The following is a 13,218-nucleotide window of genomic DNA, read 5'->3' on the forward strand; positions in this document are numbered from 1 at the left end:
CTACTCAATTTAATGCATAGGTAGGTAGCCACGAGATGGTCAGACCCCTAAAATGTGTATATGCACATATTAAGTAATGATTTGTGCTGGGAACAGAAAGTAAAGCAACCCTAAGGATATCTGCTTCCTCGGAGAAATAAGACCTAAACTTTGTGGACTTTAGAAATCCAAGTCAGGGAGTGGAAGTACACATCAAAGTAGACTTTTTATTTTCTGCACTATGGACTGGGCTACTCTATTAAGGATTATACTTTTAGATATTTCATAAACTGAATATGAGGCTGTGGTTTAAAGACTATATGTAGAGTCTCTGCTATGAATGAGGCACTTGAGGTACAAGGACAGTTGAGAATCACTCCTGGTACTCAAGTTCAAAATAAAGGAAGAGGGTATTCAGGTTGAGAGGAATAGGATTGTATAAAATAATTCTGGTTTATTCTAAAGCAGTTTTGGAGGAATAGCCTCCAAAATATGTAACTTTTATAGCATGAGAAAAGAAAAGGTACATTGAGCTTGTGCTTAATACAGTCTCGTATTGACCATCAGAGCTCAATTCAGTTGTATCCCCACTATGTTTTCCCATGTTCCATTATGGAACTCTTCCAGATTCCACACCAGTTTTAGGATCTACTTAAGTTGTTCTGATATGTGGAATGTAGATTGTCAATGCCAAAAAAACCTGTTTAACAATAGTCTGTAGAATTCTAGTTTTGGTCAAGGTCAGCTTCTATCCTGTTGAATTGTTCATAGTCATCACATTTTTATAGATTTGGGGAAAGTCCTCTTTCAGATCTGGTGCTTCAGAGCTTGAACCCTTAAACGTTACTCTCAACTATTTTATGGATGCTAGAGTTTCTTTTCTTAACAGTAAGCAAGCATATTTTTCCAAGTGATTCCTAAGGTTCTTTCTAGTTTTATGACTGATTACGATGACAATGATGTGGCTCAGGTCTGTGATTCCAGTAACTCTAATCAGATTCTGAGCTTGGATGCTGAATGGCCTATGTATCCAGTGGGTACTTGTTTATTTGTATGTCAAGTTGGAATAGTATTTTACCAGCCCTCTATTTGTTTGAGAAGTAGCAGATTGCTCTAAATACACCAAATGTGCCAGTGTTTACTGTGGATTATGTATGATCCACTTGTCGTGGCAATTGACTGCTACTGTATATAATTCTGAGATTATCATTTAAAATTGCCTTTTCCTTATATAGTCATTTTATTGTTAATTTCCATAAAGTGAACTGCCGTACGGTTTAGCCACTGCAAATGTGCCATTATACACCAAGGTCACATGACTGCCTTTCAGCAGTAGCTAAAATAGTCCAGTGTAAGTATATTATCCATTGATACTTCTTTTAACACATATTCTTGACCCTTTCACATCTCTAATTTCCACTTTATAAATTTAGCGTTTTTCTTGGTAATTGTGAACTTCTTTTGGTTAATGCTAATTGAAAATGTAATTTCACATCACTGGGTATTACGGCTAATAGTCCTGTCATTATGTTGGAAAATTTAATGTCATAAAAGAATACGTGTGTTAATTATTTTATCATCAAAATATTTTAACTATCAAAATATTTTATAATCTAAATATTTTATTCATGGAGATGAATGCTACACAGACTGGAACAAATGACCCCATACCTATCAGATGTATTTATAGAAAATAATATTTGATATTGTTGACTCATCTCTCTCACCTGTTTTTGATGTATAGTTTTTCTGTCGTCATTTTGATTAATCCAGTGAAATGTATTTCCAGGTTACCATCATTAAAGTTTTTAAAACAAAATTGAAATGATCAAGTATCTGAAGTTACTCATTGCCACCTAGGCCAGTTCTAATTCATAAAATGCTGACCAGGAATCTCAGCAGAATTGTGAATAGTTTGGCTGTATCTTCCAATCTCAAAACCACTGCCATTGTGTTGCCAATATCCTGAGTACTGGGTTTGGCCTAACCTCTTTCAGCCTGTCTGATATCAGTGATTTTCAAATGTTTTAGAGGGTGACAGTAATGTTTGTAGTATTACAGCCTCCGAGGATGTTGTTGTAGTTAGAGAAGCATAGTCAGTTTTAATAATATGAACTAGAGAAAGTGAAGCTTCACAGAATCTCCTTGGCTAGTGGATGAATATAGAGAAGACACCATTTTCTAGGTACCTGAAATTCTCAAGTTAGAGAGGCAGTCCCCACCCATCCACTGCAAGCCTATCTCAGTTATCCTTGTGACCACTCTCCTCCCTCTTAAAACTTGCCTTTGCCCATTTCCCTTAGTGTCCAGATCCCTGAAGCTAGTTAATTTAATAAACCATGTTGTCGTGTTAATAAATACCGCGTTCTCTCTTGTGGATATTTTGGAATTATTAAAAGAAAATAAAAACAGAAAAGAACACGTAATCTTATTGTGTAAAGGAAGTTTAGAATCAAGGCGAAGATGGAGTCTGGAGGCATGGAATTAGGGGCAGGGGATTAAACTTTCCCTCAATTACAGCAGACAGTTATCTGTATGCTAAATTTGTAAGTATGTTGTGGTCCAGCTGAGGCATTTATATCTTGTAATGCAAGGGATGTATTATAATCATACTCCTGCAATAAAATCAGTATATATGGAAATTCAGTGTATTCTGCATTTAGTTTTAGACGTGTCTTCTACAGATAGCAAATTTCAGCTAACTTCAAAAAATGATCCAGGAATGTTGAGTCATGAGAGAAGCAGAAATTTAATTTGGATACGTATTCTTTTCTTCTAAAAAGTGTGATTCTTTAGTTTTCTGAACTTTTGAGTTATATGTTTGGAACTTGATATTTTACTAGTTGCCAAGTAAATGTTTATTATTGAAAAAAATAATCTCATTAAAAGTTTCCCATTAATTTTATTCAAGAGCAAATCTAAAGTATAAATGTATGATAATGTAAATATAAGATTTTGTCATATATAATAATGCTTTTTTAAAACAAAATCTAATCTAGCATTATTTAGGCTTAAAATCTTTTGTATTGGGCCTCAATTTAAAGAGTAGTTAGGCTTAAAATAGACTTTTTCCTCCCGTTCTCAAAGTTTTTAGATGGTTAGGGAGAGAGATAAATACATATGCAGTTGTTTTGCTAATTTTTATATCTACTAAATTTAAAAGTAAACAAAAATTGGGGCTCGCCTGTTGGCATAGTGGTCAAGTTCATGCTTTCTGCTTCGGCGCCCAGCATTCGCAGGTTCGGATGCTGGGCATGGACCTGGACACTGCTCATCAAGCTATGCTGTGGTGGCGTCCTGCATACAAAATAGAGGAAGATTGACATGGATGTTAGCTCAGGGCCAATTTTCCTCACCAAAAAAAAAAAAAAAAAAGGTAAAAATTATGAAGTAGTGAAAAATACTTAAAACTAAAATATATTCAAAATTAATACATATTATGATTGCAACTATGTAAATATACAACTATTTAAACATTAAAAATATTAGCTGGAAATGTATCAAAATGCTGAATGATTGTATTAAGGTGCTAAGATTAGGACCTTTTTTTCTTTCTTCTAGATTCTAGTATTTTTGTAATATGGTTGTTACTTTTATGATGAAAAGAATAAGCATGTGTTTACAAAATGCAATAAAGGAAGCTAAGATTAAATATAGAAGGCATTTACTGCTTCTAATTATGGCAAATGTTTCAAAGGCACTTATATTAAATATAAGGATAATTCATGTACCCAAAACACTGTACTGTGTTTAGAGTATATTTCACTATAAGAAGCAGCTCACAGCTTACAGTGTCAGTGTGACAGGCAATTTTGAAAATTAACATCAAATAAGTTTTAATGTAAAAAGGGTTAAATAAATCTTAACTTCTTTGTTGTCTCCTCCAAACCTCCTCATTCTCCCAAACACCTTGAATAAAAATCCTATAAGGGTGGGGTTCTTCTCTGTCTTTTTAAATTTTTGAATCTGTAGTGTATAGAATAGTTTCTGGGACATAGTAGGAGCTTAATAAGTACGTATTGAATGAGCAGATAACATATGAGAGAGAGATGCGATTAACTCCTAATTAATTATGTACAGATAGTTCCAGTGTAAATTGCTATGTTCCCTGTTCCCTCGCCATCTTACCTGGTTTAAGCTGTAAAACTAGAGGAATATGAAACTTTTCATAAGGATTAAAGATGTTTTGAACTATAGAGAATGTAGCAACTTGGAGCCAGGCAAGCTCAACCTTGATAAAGAGTTACACACCCTTTACTCATAGCAAAACTCCAGGCTCTAAGGAGAAATGAGAGTATAGTAAGTAGCGCAGAGAGGTGATAGGCACATTGCATAGTCCTGGTCTGTTTTACATAAATGGACCCTGAATTTGCAGCACAACCCACTCAGAAGGCTCCCCGATAGTTCTGTGCACGCTTGGATGACCTGATGCACCCTACTCTGGGTCTACCCCAGAATCATAGCTTTAACCCTTCCATTTCTTGCACATCGTGCCTGCTGCACTCTAACTCACGCTTTTGTGGGGAAATTCCAGGTATCTTAGAATACAAACCATACAAAATATCAGTAACTACTCATTTTAAAAGTGATGGCATTAATTTAGTAGGTAAATAATTTAATCTTACTCATGGCCAGTATACTTGTTATTTCCTTTATTCACTTCAGCGTGATTCTATGTAAATCACTTTTAGATTCTTCTGAATCTTTCTGCTTTCATTTATTCTGTAGCTGATCCTTTTTGGCTGCTCTGTCTGTCCATGCTTCTTTTCTCTTTGAGGAAGTATTTTGCATTTCATATGTAAAATCAGAGGCATTTCTTCTTATGGATCCTTTAGACTCTGAGAAAGGATAATTTCTTTTCTCTGTCCCTAGACCTTTATAGTTTTAGGCTGAAACTGCTCTCTCCAGAACTTCTTGAATGTTTATGTGATAGAATCTTTCACTCTGAGCCCTGAGTTTTCCAATTCTTGTCATTCATTCAGTGTCTCTTGTGATATCGTGCCTTTTCTAGAGCATATGTCCATCTCTCTGTCAGGTTTTCTTCAAATCTCTTTATTCCTTGGCTCTGACAGGTTCTCTGAACTCTTCAGGTCTTTGCCATTTGCCCAGGACCACCAGCATCTCATTCTGATTGTTCTTTATCTCAGAAAGTCGTATTTCCCATTCTTCATCTTTTGGCCCTTCTGTATCTTCTTGGATTGACATTAGTTAATTCATTCTCTTATTCACTCAGTCATTCAACAGATATTTATTGAGTCGCTACCATGTACCAGAGCTGTACTGGATGTGAGGATAAGTGGTAAAAGAAACAAACATGGTCCAAACCCTTGTGGAGTTTTCTGTACAATTGAAACATAAAACATTAACCTCACGCATCTGCAACTGTTATACTTCCATTACTTAACCTGTGTGAGATTTCAGGGTAAGGAGGTTTTTATCACAGAACTCTCTTATGCATTTGAAACCCAAAAAGGAATAAAACAATCATACCTTTTTGCTGGTAGCCTTGGCACAATTTCAAGACCATTTGGCATGTTTCCAACAAAATGAGTAGGTTATCCTCTATAAAAGGCTTGTTGGTAATTATATCCGATATTTATTAGACATTATACTTCTTGCCCATTATAGGCATGATTTCTTCTGATCCTCACAAAAAACTTCTAAGGAAATGGGCACAAAGAAGTTAAATTACTTACCCAAAGTCATTCAGATACTAAGTAAGAGAGTGGAGATTCAAATCCAAGTGTGTTCCATCCCAGAACCTGAGCTCTGTTGTCTCTCATTTTTGCTAGTTTCCCTCACTAGTGAAATTAATCAAAAGTCAAATGTATAAAATGTGTGTACCCCCTTTGCTCTTATTAACCATACAATATTTCTCTTCTATAAAATGTTAGGGACTCTTAGTTTCAAAACTCAAGATATAGCCATATTCACAAAGCTACTTTTTGGTTGGTTGACTTTGATTATGAAAGACATGACTTTTGAAACACTGGGAAATGTTTACTCTCAAGTGGAGAATATTTTTGTGAAAGGATTGATTGCATGTTAGTATTTCATATTTTAAATTATAACCTCTACTTGATTGGGAGTCAGAAAACATACTTTCTTTGTTAAAAATGAAATTTTTAAAAAAGATGCTGAAAAGACACATATATGGTTCCCCCCAAGTATATTTATATTTTTTACTTTATAATGTTTGCTTAACATTTTTCATCCAAAAATAAGAAATAGAGCATCCCAATCAAGGCCCTATATTATTGAAATAGTTGCCCTCACTGAAATAGTTCCTTTTTTATCCATTGTTTATATCATTTATAAAAAATACTTCTGTATCCTTTACATTTTCACTACCAGGAGACTTTTTCCCCGAGGTAAACATTGCACACACAAAAGCTGAAAACCTGGCATGGCAATACTATATAAAGTCTCTTGTTTTGCCTGTTTACAATGCTTAGTTTTATGTTGTAGAACACGCATTTATGTAGTACTTAAAAGCATTGGACTTGAAGTCAAATAACAAAATCTTTACCTTGCTTCACCATTAATTTGGGCAAATCACTTGACCTTTTCCATGCTTCTATTCTCATATAGGATGACACCAACTCTCTGTGACATGCCTAACTAGAAGCTTCATCTTTACCTTGGGATTGCAAAATTCTACCCAACTAGAATTTAAGATATTCCCAAGAAAGGATATATAAAACAAGGGTATTATATTATAATAGTCATTGAAGAAACAAAATAGTTTTGACTGATCTAAGGTAATATCTCTACTCTGATTTTCTACCTCTTAAAATATAGCTTTTAAAAATATTTAAATATTTCAATACAGTATTTGTTGACTTCCAAGTCATTATTTAAATATAAATTTTTCATCGTTTTTACATTGATCTTTCATTGGAAACTTGGACCTATTAAGATCTTTGTCTCAGATTAAAAAAACAATGTCTTTGGTATTCTACTTATTTTTTTAGGCCCAAGAAATTAATAATCTTCAATATTTGAATATCATATAATTAAAAAAGTGATTCAAGCTTACCCTATATTGGCTCAGCTTCTTTTAAAAAGAAAATTTGTCTTCACTTTAAGAAATACATCACCATGAATTCTTTGGAAGAAAGCCATTATGTAAATACAAGATATCTTGTTACTATTTATAGAATATTTTTGCCATTTCTTTTATTGATGGCTGAATTTTTTCTTGAAGACTTTCTCTCCCATTCTTAAGCAATCCACTCCCCTAAGCCCCCATGCTCAACTAATATTTTCTTATTGCCATCATTTTTCCTTATCTGTTTGGTTGAAAATTCAAACTATTAATGACAGTGGGGTTTTCTTTCCTCAGGAAGATTCACCCTGAGCTAACATCCATTGCCAATCATCCTTTTTTGTTCACTTGAGGAAGATTAGCCCTGCACTAATGCCTGTGCCAGTCTTCCTCTACTTTTTTTTTTTTCCGGTGAGGAAGATTGGCCCTGAGCTAACATCTGTGCCAGTCTTCATCTACTTTCTTTTTGATGAGGAAAATTGTCACTGAGCTAATGTCTGTGCCAATCTTCCTCTGTTTTGTATGTGGGATGCCTCCACAGCGTGGCTTGATGAGCGGTGTGCAGGTCCGCACCTGGGATCCAAACCTGCAAACCTCGGGCCACCGAAGCACAGTGTGCAAACTTAACCATTACACCACTGGGTCCGCCCATTCCTCTACTTTTTATATGTGGGACACCACCAGAGCATGGCTGGTGAGTGGAGTAGGTCCATGTTCAGGATCCAAACCCACGAACCCCGACTGCCAAAGCGGAGCACGAGGAGCTTCAACTACTCAGCCACAGGGCTGGGCCTGACAATGGATTTTTAAAGAGTTGTATTAAATAGTTTTGATTATCTTTAAATTTGTCCCCTTTTCTTTCAAATATAACGTTTTTGTCTTTTTGCAAAATATTTGGCTAATGGCTTCCATTTCATTTGATTAAGGAGGTTGATGAGAGCATTTCTGAAGAAGAGAAAATATAAAAGGAAGACACATTTTATGACTATAAACCAGTACTTTCAGAAGAGTGACAGTTCCGCTCTCATTACCAATGGTGCAGGACAAGGCAGGCCAAGAGAAGCCAGGGACCAAAGTTGATTTAGACTGATAAGAGGTGACAAATGATGAAGGTCTCAGCAAACACGACTTCAGCCAGAAAATTAGCTATTCTAGGGAGGAAAATATAAATTCTCAAACAATAGAAGATGGAGTCTAAATTGAAATCAGAGAAGCCCCTGAAATCAGAAGTGAGAAGATTCCAACTAGTACTGATATAGAAGCTGGCACGAAAGGGGTCAGTAGGAGGAAGGGAGAAAGAAACACTAGGAAGATTGACCTGGGAATCGCATCCTTTGTGTCACGTAAATGTATTTGATCTGTGTAAGCAACACAGCAGGTCATGACCACAGAAACAGGGCAACATTGAGCAACACTACCCAGATTCAGGGCATTCCACTTGAGTGTGAGGAAACAAGGGATGGCAGGTTTTGTTGGCAGCCAGTGTAAAGTAAGGTTTCCCACGTCACTATTATTATTATTACGGTAATTGTTGTTGATTGTGGCAGAGAGACTAATCTAAGTCTCCTATTTTGAGTAGTGGCATTTTCTAGCATCTGGTCCAAGAGAAACTTTGTTCTCGTCCCGTTGCCTCAAACCTTTTGAAACCTTTGCAAGAATCCTTGGGCACTAGAACAGTTACTGATATCCAGGTATTTTAAAGCTTTTTGGCTGCTGTCACTTAGTCTTTAGCTAATTAGGAAGCTCCCAGATTTTCTTTTTTAAAAGAAAAAAGAATCATGCATTCAAGTGTGTTGAAAGAATAATGTTTATAAATGCTGATATAAGTGTCCAGAGTTCCTTATCTATAATTCTTAACTCCAAAAATTTGAGGGGGAAAAACCCACACTTTTTCTAATAAGAATAAGTTAAGTGAAAGTATATTTAGTTCAGGAAGCAAAATCTGACTTGAACTTAACTCATTTGGTGGCAAATCCAGAGCTGAATTTGTGTGAGACTATTTATAGGCTTTATATCTCCCATATGTGAATGTTCTTCTCTTTCACTGCAGAAATATTAGTGTGTTTGATTCTCAAGTGCTGCCCTAGTCACCTCTGGGGATGTTACAGCACTGTATTACCTTTCTAAAATAAATAAATATACATACATATATGTTATATCAGTTCTGAAATTCTACTAGCCCCAAGGTTTTTGAATGAGAGATATTGTGACCATTAGTAGTTTTAGTCATGTGACCTTGGAGTCAACATATTTAGTAACTGTTAACCATAACAGGCTTTATCACCCTGAGAAGACTAATATAGGCAGTCTCATTTGTATATCAGTTTTGTCATTCAGAATCTGTTTATCATAGAAATACTGTTTTGCATGGCAGTTATGCTTGGTGGTGTTATGTCTCTTTAATCAATCCATAATGTATGTAAGGCATGATATTAAGAGTTCTATGTGTATTTAGTTCTATTAACTAAATATTAACTAATATATAGTTCTATTAACAGTTCTATGGATCTTCTGACAGTGTTTCTATGGAAATGTTTTTAGAGTGTATCTAATCTTTACCCCACCCTGGCCTATCCTCAAACATAAACACACCCTTACTTCTGCCTTCACCTGGCTTCCAAGGCTCACTTATCCCATCATGCAATGTGAGTGGGAATTCCAATAGGCCCAGACTGTTACTAAAGGCTCCTTTAACAAGATGCTGGATGGGGATGGGGTTTTTGCTCTCCTAGCTTCACTATTGCTTTCACTCTTTTCTTCTTTAGACTCCAGGAACTGCCCTGCCTAAATCTTTTTCCATTTATACCATCTGTGGTTCTCTATTTATTTGGAAGTAATGGGACTAGGTTCCCTTCTTTCTTATCTACCACTTCACCTTTTTTGTTTGTTTGTTTTTGAGGAAGATTAGCCCTGAGCTAACCACTGCCAGTCCTCCTCTTTCCGCTGAGGAAGACTGGCCGTGAGCTCACATCCATGCCCATCTTCCTCTACTTTATATGTGGGACACCTGCCACAGCATGGCATGCCAAGTGGTGCCACGTCTGCACTCGGGATCCAAACCGGCGAACCCTGGGCCGCCAAAGCAGAACGTGCGCACTTAACTGCTGCGCCTCTGGGCCGGCCCCTACCACTTCACCTTTATCATTAATTTTGAATGATCCACTTAACTCTTCTCTCTGTCTCTCAATTTTCCTTTCATAAGGAAGACTAATAGCTTTTACTCAAAAATATATGTTAGATGATTAGAGCTATTAAGTAACTGAGACCAGAAAGAAAGAATATTGGAGTACTTACTACCAAGTAGTTAGAACAGCCAAAAGCCTGGCGTCTTGTTAATCATGATCTTTATTTTCTTGAAGATTACTGGTTTATATGACAATCAGTTTCCTAAGGAGTATTCCCATAGGACCCTTTCCTATGAATGATCTGTCAACTTCACCCTGTCCTGTATACCTACACATAATGTACTCACTGGTAGACTGCTTTTAAACAAATATCCTAGAAATTATCTGTACAAAAAAGTATCTTTTCTTAGAAAGTAATCACATGGGAGGCTATGCACTCATTTCAGTGCTGCTGCTTTGCTTGAATACTTTTGGAACTCCTTGGGTTGTCTTCACAGTCTGTCCCATTATTTTGAATGTTATCTATTATCAGTCATTTTTTGAGGGTTAAGTTTAAATTTACAGACAACTGTCTTTCTGAGTAATGTCTAATGAGCAAGGTTTTAGTTTCTGTGTTTTGTTTATTTGTTTCTTGGTCAAAAACAGGTAAAAGTTAAAAAGCAGTAGACTTTTGTGAGGCTTTTAAATTGATTCTTAGAGTAGTTCTAGAAGAAGAGGTGCAAAGCTATTTGGAACAGTTGTAGCTCTGTAATCCTATACTTTGAATTTGATATTGGTGAACACATCAACAGTTATTTGGTGTATAGGTTTTTGAATCTTGGTTTAAAATACATGCTCATCATGCTTGGGTTTATTATTGTACAAGGGTGTATAAATGTTCAAATAAAGTCACATATAGGATATGGGATCATTGGGAAGTTGAAGCTATGGCAATTCAGATATGAAAGAGTTTTCTTGAAAACTTAGCATGTTTCAATCCTTTCATTGTTTTGAACTGATGAATATATCTGAAAGAGCAGAAGAGAGTGATCTGGAATATTTTTATAAGTATTATTTATTAAGTACCCACAAAATAAAAGGTAATTACTAGGTATTGTATATTCATCATCTTATTTAAACTTCATAGCAGGTCTTGGAGATGCTTACTCTGTTTTCTTTCATAGATAAGGAAACTGAGGTCCAGAGAACAAGACAGTTTACCATGCCCTTGACTACATGGCTAATAAGTAACAGAGCCCTCTGAACATCTGACTTTTTTTTTTAGGTGCCATAAATTTTTTAGACCATGCCTATTGCTACTAGCACCATCCCTTGACCAATTAGAAGTGTATTCTAGGGGCTGGCCCCGTGGCCGAGTAGTTAAGTTTGCATGCTCCACTGCAGACGGCCCAGTGTTTCGTTGGTTCAAATCCTGGGCGCGGCCATGGCACTGCTCATCAAACCATGCTGAGGCAGCGTCCCACATGCCACAACTAGAAGGACCCACAACAAAGAATATACAACTATGTACCGGGGGGCTTTGGGGAGAAAAAGGAAAAAAATTTTTAAAAAAAAAAGAAAAGAAGAATTTAAATAAAACAAAACTAAATTCAGTAACCACACAGGGTGGATTCACAAGCAACTAGGATGTGCATGACTCTTCAAAAAAAAAACAAAAGAACAGAAGTGTGTTCTATTATTTATATAGTGAGACTTTTTCTTACAGATACAATGCCAACAGATCAATTGCAGTATTTATTATTTGTACTCTAATGACAGAATTTTTCAGTATAGTATGTGGGAGCTCTTCACTTGTATAAAACTCTCCAAACTATTTACCCTGGCCCAAATGACCCTACGTGATTGATTTGGCCCCTGTCTCTTCACCCTCATTTGTAATACAAATTAACCTGTGTATTTCTTGACAAACTAAGCTTGTTCCTCCTTTAGAACATTTACACAAGCTGTTCCCTCTACCTAGAATGTTCTTCCCTTCAATCTTTCCATGCCTGGCTCTTGTTAATCAGGTCTCAGCTTAAATGTTAACTCCCCAGAGAAATTTTCTCCAACCACTAATGAATCTAAAGTAATCACTCAAGTCAAATCACCTTGTTTTAATTCTCCTTATGGCACCTAATCTGGTGTTTTCCTGTTTATTTATGTGTTTATTGTCTCTTGCCAGCAGAATTTAAGCTCCATGAGAGGAGGAACCTTGTTTCTCTTGTTCACCACTTTATCACCAGAACCTTAAATAGGCTGGCCAAGAAATAGCTGTAGGAATAAATGCATGCATTGGGTCTAGAAAACGTGATAGATTATCACATTAAAGAAGACTAGAAATATTAAAGATTTAGGAATATTTGGACCAGTGGTTGTCGTAGCCTGTTAAATTAACCTGGCCGGCAGCAGCAGCATTGCCTGGGAATTTGTTAGAAACGCAGATTCCATGGACCTACCCAAGACCTATTGAATCAGAAACTCTGGTGGTGGGGCCGTGGAATCTGTTTTAATAAGCCCTCCAGGTCATGATTCTCATGCAGAACCACTGATTTAGACATTTTTTTGCACCAATAAATTGTCAGAATTATCAGTTTTGTTTGTTTTTAAGCCAGATTACCATATTTAAAATGCATTTTTTTCTGTGCATGATTTTGTTAACAAGGTATTTTTTAAATTTTCGCACATGCAGAAATTTCAAAAATATACAACTCTATTGACAATCAGTATAGCTAATTCAGTGAATTGAGGACATAATTTTTGTCTGCTTAAATAATAAGACTCAGCTTCCAAAAATATTTTTAAAATTAAGTTTTTCTAATTTCTAAAGAAATTTCTTTGTTTGGAATTCTCTTGAATCTACTTTGAGATCAACTGCTCCAAAGAATGATTAAATTTTTAGTAATTTGCAGACAGAGCTTGATCAAAGAAGTGCATTGGCATTCTAAGGATTAGTGTAGTCTAGTATTTCCTACAGATCTTTAGAAGGAAAATTCAATACAGAGCTCTGTATTTGAATCCCAGCGCTCCAAACTAAAGGTACTTTAAAATTAAAGTGCCTTACTTAGGCCTTTAAAATTTTTTCAAAAT

General features: G+C 35.9%; 1 protein-coding gene across 23 annotated transcripts in view; it reads left to right on the forward strand.

Annotated features, from left to right (window-relative positions):
- Window positions 1-13,218, forward strand: part of MBD5 (methyl-CpG binding domain protein 5) — a 416,685-nt gene that overhangs the window by 65,020 nt on the left and 338,447 nt on the right. The window lies entirely within an intron of this gene.

Source organism: Equus caballus, chromosome 18, assembly GCF_041296265.1.
Source record: "Equus caballus isolate H_3958 breed thoroughbred chromosome 18, TB-T2T, whole genome shotgun sequence".
In the NCBI taxonomy this organism is placed as follows: domain Eukaryota; kingdom Metazoa; phylum Chordata; class Mammalia; order Perissodactyla; family Equidae; genus Equus; species Equus caballus.